Below are 6,674 nucleotides of genomic sequence, written 5' to 3' on the forward strand. Positions count from 1 at the left end.
CTAAGTACCTTCCATGGGAACTTGAAATTGGGAGAAAGAGAGACTATAGTGCCCCCTATGTTATAAATCGTGTCCATATATGTGTGGGTCTATTTTCAAATTCTGTTCCATTTATTTGGACTATTTGTTTATCATAGTATCGATACCACAATGTCTCAGTTACAGCAACTTTAAAACAAGTCTCAATATCTGGTAGAGTGAGTCTTCCACTTTAAGAGTATTGTATCAGTCAGCATTTGATCAAACAAGCAGATCCATTATGAATAATATAAAATGAGAAATTTATGATAGGGATTAGTCCTTATGCATATGTAGAAACCAGTGGGGAAAAAAATCTATGCAAAGCTGTTTGTTACCTGTGCATCTGGGGTTGGGTCTTAAGTCTGTAGGTCAACCCAGCCAGTAGTTAGGAATGAGAGACGGATGTGAGGCAAAGAGAACAAAGATGAGCTTATAAAGGCTAACTGGGACAACTGGGTATCCATTTAGGGGGAGAGAGAAAAAGAGTATTGACCCTTAGCTCACGCCACACAGAAAACAACACACAAAAGTAAATTGAATATGTTATTGATCCAAACACAAAAGGCAAAATAATAAAACTCCTAGAAGGTAGTGTAGGAAAATAGTATTTGTGACCTCAACATAGGGACACTGGACATAAAAAGCATTAACAACAAAGGACAAGATTGAGAAGTTAAATTACATTGAAATTAATAACTTAGGCTTATCATAATTTACTGCGAAGCAGAGTGAAAAGGCAAGCCACGGGGTGGGAGAAATGTCTAACCCTTGACCAAGGGTTTGTGTGCAGAGACCGACACCCTAAAATAAAAGTGTGCAAGACATTCGAATAGAAACTTTGCAAGAAAGGACGTGCAAAGGGCCAATAAGAATATGAGAAGACAGTCAACCTTATTAGTCACTAAGGAAATGCAAAATAAAACTCATAGTGAAGATAACTAAAATGTAACAGATGAACAATACCAAGTGGTAGCAAAGATGTGGAACAACAGGCATCCTCACACCCTGCTGGTGACAATATAAACAGAAAAACTACTTTGGAAAACGGTTTGACATTATTTACTAAAAAGTTGAACACAAATATCCAAGGACTTAGCAGTTCTTTCCCTAAAGACTCAGCAGAAATGTCTGCGGGAAAAAACATGAATGAACAACCATGTTCAAAGAAGCACTATTTTTAATAATTCCAAACTGAAAATAACCCAACAGTACAGAAACCAACTGTGCTCTATTAACTCCATGGGCTAGCAAATAGCAATGAAAAAGAACAAACTGTAGTTACACACAAAAACTTGCAAGAATCTCACAAAATCATGCTGAGTGAAAGAAGCCAGGCACAAAATAATACATATCATATTCTTCCATTTATAAAAGTACGAATACAGGTAAAACTGATTTCTGCTGTTAAAGTCAGTTTAGGATTATCCCTGGGGGAGGTGATGCCTGGAAGGGGGGCTTAAGGAAGGGCTTCTGGCTGCTGGTAAAGTGCTGTATCTTGATCTGGGTGCTGGGTAGATGGGTGTGCTCATTTTGTGCATGTTCAGCATGTTCTATACACCTACAGTATATAAACTTTTTTGTATGAGTTCTTCGATAAAAAGGTTTTTTTATTTCAGAGAGAGGAAAGGAGAGGGAGAGAGAGAAACATCAGTGATGAGAATCACTGATTGGCTGCCTCCTGCATGACGTTGCTGGGGATCGAGCCCACAGCCTGGGCATGTGCCCTGACCAGGAATCGAACCGTGATCTCCTGGATCATAGGTTGATGCTCAACCACTGAGCCACACCGGATGGGCTGATAAAAAATTTCAAAAACAACAACAGAAAAGATTAAACTTAATATTCAGAGATGCATGCTCAGGTTGTGCCTTTATATAGGAAAATACAGTGATTAATCAACATCAAGGCGTTTAGGGTGGCAAGTGGAGGAGTCATGAAGGAGCTTTGGGGCCTGACAATGTCCATACCTTGACTCAGGTGATGGTTACTTAGATGTTTACTTTGTGATAATACATTGAGCTGTAAAATAGTATGAACCCCCCCCATGCCTCCCCCTTTGCCGTCCTCACTCTCCCCACTCTCCCAGCAACGACTTGAAACACTTTCACTGTTAGTATTTACTGGCATTTCCCCTGTTTCTAAATAATATAGTACATAACTGTCAGCTCTTTAGTTATAAATTTCATGTATTATTTATTGAATCAGACATTTGAAAATTGAGGATTTTTAGCTCTTACTCCCTCCTTTTCCTCCTACCATCCTCTAAACATTAAATTATTTGGTTAATTACATAATGGTTTTTTTTGTTTTTTTTAAAACAGCTTTATTGAGATATAATTCATATACCATACAATTCACCCATTTAAAGTATATAGTGCAGTGGTTATTGTATATTACATTATTTTTAAATTGTCATAAAAATATATAACATAAATTTGCCATTTTAACCATTTTTAATTATACAAATCAGTGGCACTTATTTCATTCACAAATGCTGTACAAACATCACCAGAAGCCCTGGCCAGTTTGCTCAGTGGTTAGCATGTCGGCCCACAGACTGAAGGGTCTCAGGTTCAATTCCAGTCAAGGGCATGTCCCTCAGTTGAAGGCTCAATCCCCAGGCCGGTTGGGGTGCATTGGAGAAGCAACCAATTGAGGTGTCTCTCTCACATCAATGTTTTCCTCTCTCTGTCTCTCCCCCTCCCTTCCACTCTCTCTAAAAAATCAATGGGAAAAATATCCTCAGGTGAGGACTAAGAAAAACCCACAAAAACAAAAAAACGCATCACCACAAAATTTTGTCATTACTCCAAACAAAAAATTTATATTCATTAAGCATAACTATCCATTTGCCCTCGACTCAGCCCCTGATAACCTCTATCCTATTTCAGTCTCTATGAATTTGTCTATTCCAGATAACTTATATAAGGGAAATTTTACATTTGTCCTTTTGCACCTAGCTTACTTCATTTAACATAATGTCTTTAAGGTTCATCCTTGTAGCATATATCAGACTTCATCCCTTTTTATGGATGAATAATAGTCCCTGGTACATATAGATCACAGTTTGTGTTCATAGATCCATTCATTTGTTGATGGAAACTTGGGTTGCTTCCACCTTTTGGCTATACAATGAACACTGGCATACAGTTATCTGTTTGAGTCCCTGCTTTCAATTCCTTTGGGTATATGCTTAGGATGGAATTGCTGGATCATATGCCAATTCTAGGTGTAGCTTTTTGTAAAACCAACAAACTGTTTTCAATAGCAGCTGTACCATTTTACATCCCTGCCCAGCAAAGTACAAGGATTTCAATTTCTCCACAATCTCCCCAGCACTTATCTTCCATTTTTTGTGATAATAGCTGATCTAAAGGGTATGAAATGATATCTCACCACCAATGTCACATTTTGGTTTTGGTTTGCATTTATCTAATGACTAATGATGTTGAGCATCTTTTCCTGTGCTTATTGGCAATTTATTTGTATAACCATAAGCTTCAAGTCAGTGTCCTTTCTCAAATCTCTGAAGTCATTTTCAGACTGGCTTGGGAGGTCATCCTTCTCCCCAGAAAGCCTCATTATGTGAGTAATAACATTTCCATATCCTCTTGGAGTGCATGTAGCCTAATCAGTCATGACATCTGAACCAAATTTTGGGGAGGATGTGTGTATCCTGCTTCTACAGGGTGACCTCAATGCTTTGTCAGGACAACTGTTATTTCATCTAGAGCTAATTTAGCCTGATTTACTAAAGCAATGCCCCATATATGAAAAAGTCCTTCACTCTAGCTGGCAGGAACACAAACTATGTGTGCTCCAGGAATTATTTAGCCAACATCTTTCCAGTGGTTCTTTCTCTGGTCTTATATAAACTTCCTCTTATGTGTGTACAGATCAATCCTCTGGATGACTCAAGAGGCCCTCTGTAGATCTCCAGGCTTCTTTGTATAGCTTCTTCCTTGATGGTATTCTGCCCTGCAAATTCTAGCTGCTTTGGCCTTCCCAAATGCAGGGTTTATTTTTCTCCTCAATTCAGCAAGACCATGACATTCGGAGTTGAAGTTCCCCACCCCTCCTCCCACTCCCACACTATGGCATGGAACTTATCTCTAGGCAATAAGTTAGTAAAATCATAGGGTTCACATCATTTATTTCTCTTTCATCTGTGATCACAGTCCTGTATCACCTATTGTCTAATGTCTGAAAACCATTGTTTTATACAGTTCTATTTAATTTACAAGAAAAGGTAAATTTGGCCCCCATTATGCCATCATGGCTGGAAGCAGAAGTTCTACTGAGGTATTCCTCACAACCAATAATCAATTTTTGTAAATGTCCCAAGTATACTTGACAAAAATATGGAATTTTCCAATTGTTGGATATAGAACTATATACATGTCCATTAGGTCAAGTTCATTAATTGTGTTGTTAAAATTTTTTTATTTCCTAGCTGTGTGTTTTTTCTTGGCCTATTTGTAACCATGACAGTTGTGTTGAAATCTTCTACTGTGATGGTGTATTTATCAGTTTCTCCCTATAGTTCCAGCAATGTCTTTTTTACTGAAGTGAACATACCATAAAATGAATCATTTTAAAATGAATGATTCAGTGGCATTTAGTACATTGACAATGTTGTGCAACCTCTATCTAGTTCCAAAACATTTTAATCACCCTAAAAGGAAATCCTATACCCATTAAGCAGTTACTCACCATCCTCTTGTTCCCCCTAATCACCAATCTGCTTTTTCTCTGTGGATTTACCTATTCTGGGTATTTCTTACAAATGGAATCATACAATATGTGACCTTTTGTGTCTGGCTTCTTACACTTAGTGTAATGTTTTCAAGGTTCATTCATGTGGTACTTTTTCTCCATTTTTATTTTACTCTTTTTCTGGAATTCCTATTACGCTGATATTAGATTTTCTATTTCTATCCTCTATATCTCTTTTCTATCTTTTCTTCCTTTGTTTTTTCTTTCTTCTTTTGGGAAGATTCCTTAATTTGGCCTTTCCAATTTTCTAATTCATCCTCAATTGTAACTTTCTGCTATTAGATCACCTATTGTGTTTTTTGTTTCAAATATTATTGCAGTAACTTTTATACCTGGTCCCATATTTCTTTGATACTTCTCCCATCCAGAGATGGGTTATGTGCCTTCATACTGCCTCTTGAATCTGGGCTTTGTAACTGCTTGACTAGTAAAATACACAGAAGTGATGTTGTGCCTGTTTCCAGGCCTAGGCCTAAAGAAACTGTCAGCGTCTACTCCCTGCTTCTTGGGATGCTTACCCATGGACTGCTGCCACTATGCCATGAGGAAGCCATGCAGCCCATGGACAGGTCCACATACCGAGGACCCAGTGCTCTGAGGGTCCACAGCCCACTGAGTTCTTCGCCTACAGCCAATAACAACTTGCTATTTATGTGAGTGAGTCATTTGGAAGTAAATCCTCTGTCCCCAACTGATGCCATGTAGAGACAAGCTTTACTCAACTTAAAGATTTGTGAGCAAATTAATGTTTTTGTTGATCATTGTTTTAAGCCACTATGTTTGGGGATAATTTATGTATTAATAGATCACTAGAACAATTATATTTTTCATATCTTATATTTCTGTTTATTCTTTTTTATATTTTTTGTTTCATATTGCTAATATTCTCCCTTATCTTTTGTAATATGTTTCTTAGGCTAATCTTGAATTGTTGGTCAGTGTATTCTAATAATTTTCCTGATGGATGTTTTCTTTTGAAATGTCTGTGCTTTTCAAATGTCTTTCTTTTTGCCTGTGAGGTTATTTTTGCTTGTGAGTACCCTGATGGTGCAGGCTACTTGGTCAGTCAATGAATGGATTAGAAGTTGTATCCTAGCCACAGAGTTCCTCAGAGCTAAGGTTGTCAGTTGGGCTTTAGTGACCTATCTCTCCCACACAGCACCTGACCCCACCCCTTGAGGAGAGAGGCAATATCTGATGGCAGGGTAGGAGCAGTGTGAACACTGCTGAGAACATGCATCTGGCCATATTACAAACCCAAAATTACAAATTAACACTCTTGTCTTGTTAAAGGCTTGTACTGCACCTTGGTATGCACCCTGGGGCCAGGGCCTGAGGATAACAAAGTGACAAGACCAAAAAGATCTTGCCCTTGTGAAATCCACAATCTAGTGGGCACAAAAAACATTAATGATTTTTTTACAGAGAGGGGAAGGGAGAGGGAGAAACAGATAGAAACATTGATGAGAAACATCAACATTGATTTGCTGCCTCCTGCATGCCCTACTGGGGATCGAGCCCACAACTAGGGCACGTGCCCTGACCAGGAATCGAACCAGTGACCTCTTGGTGCATGGGTCGATGCTCAACCACTAAGCCACACCAGCTGGGCTGAAAAACATTAATCAAAGATCCCCGCAACGCATTTCTCCCTGCAGTGGATACTACGATGGGAAAGTGCCCCCAGGGGAACACAATCCAGGGAGAGTGAGGTGGGGTGTCAGGATCTGTGTGAGAAGTTTTCTGGGGAAGAGGTGGTGCTCCAGGCTGAGACCTCCATATAGAGGAGTTTGGTAAGTGAGGGTGGGGGCAGAGTCGAAAGGCATTCTGTCAGAGTGAACAACAAATGATTTGCAGAAACTCCCTGAGTTTAAGGA

The sequence above is a fragment of the Miniopterus natalensis genome, chromosome 18 (assembly GCF_054644295.1).
Source record: "Miniopterus natalensis isolate mMinNat1 chromosome 18, mMinNat1.hap1, whole genome shotgun sequence".
NCBI classification, from domain to species: Eukaryota; Metazoa; Chordata; class Mammalia; order Chiroptera; family Miniopteridae; genus Miniopterus; species Miniopterus natalensis.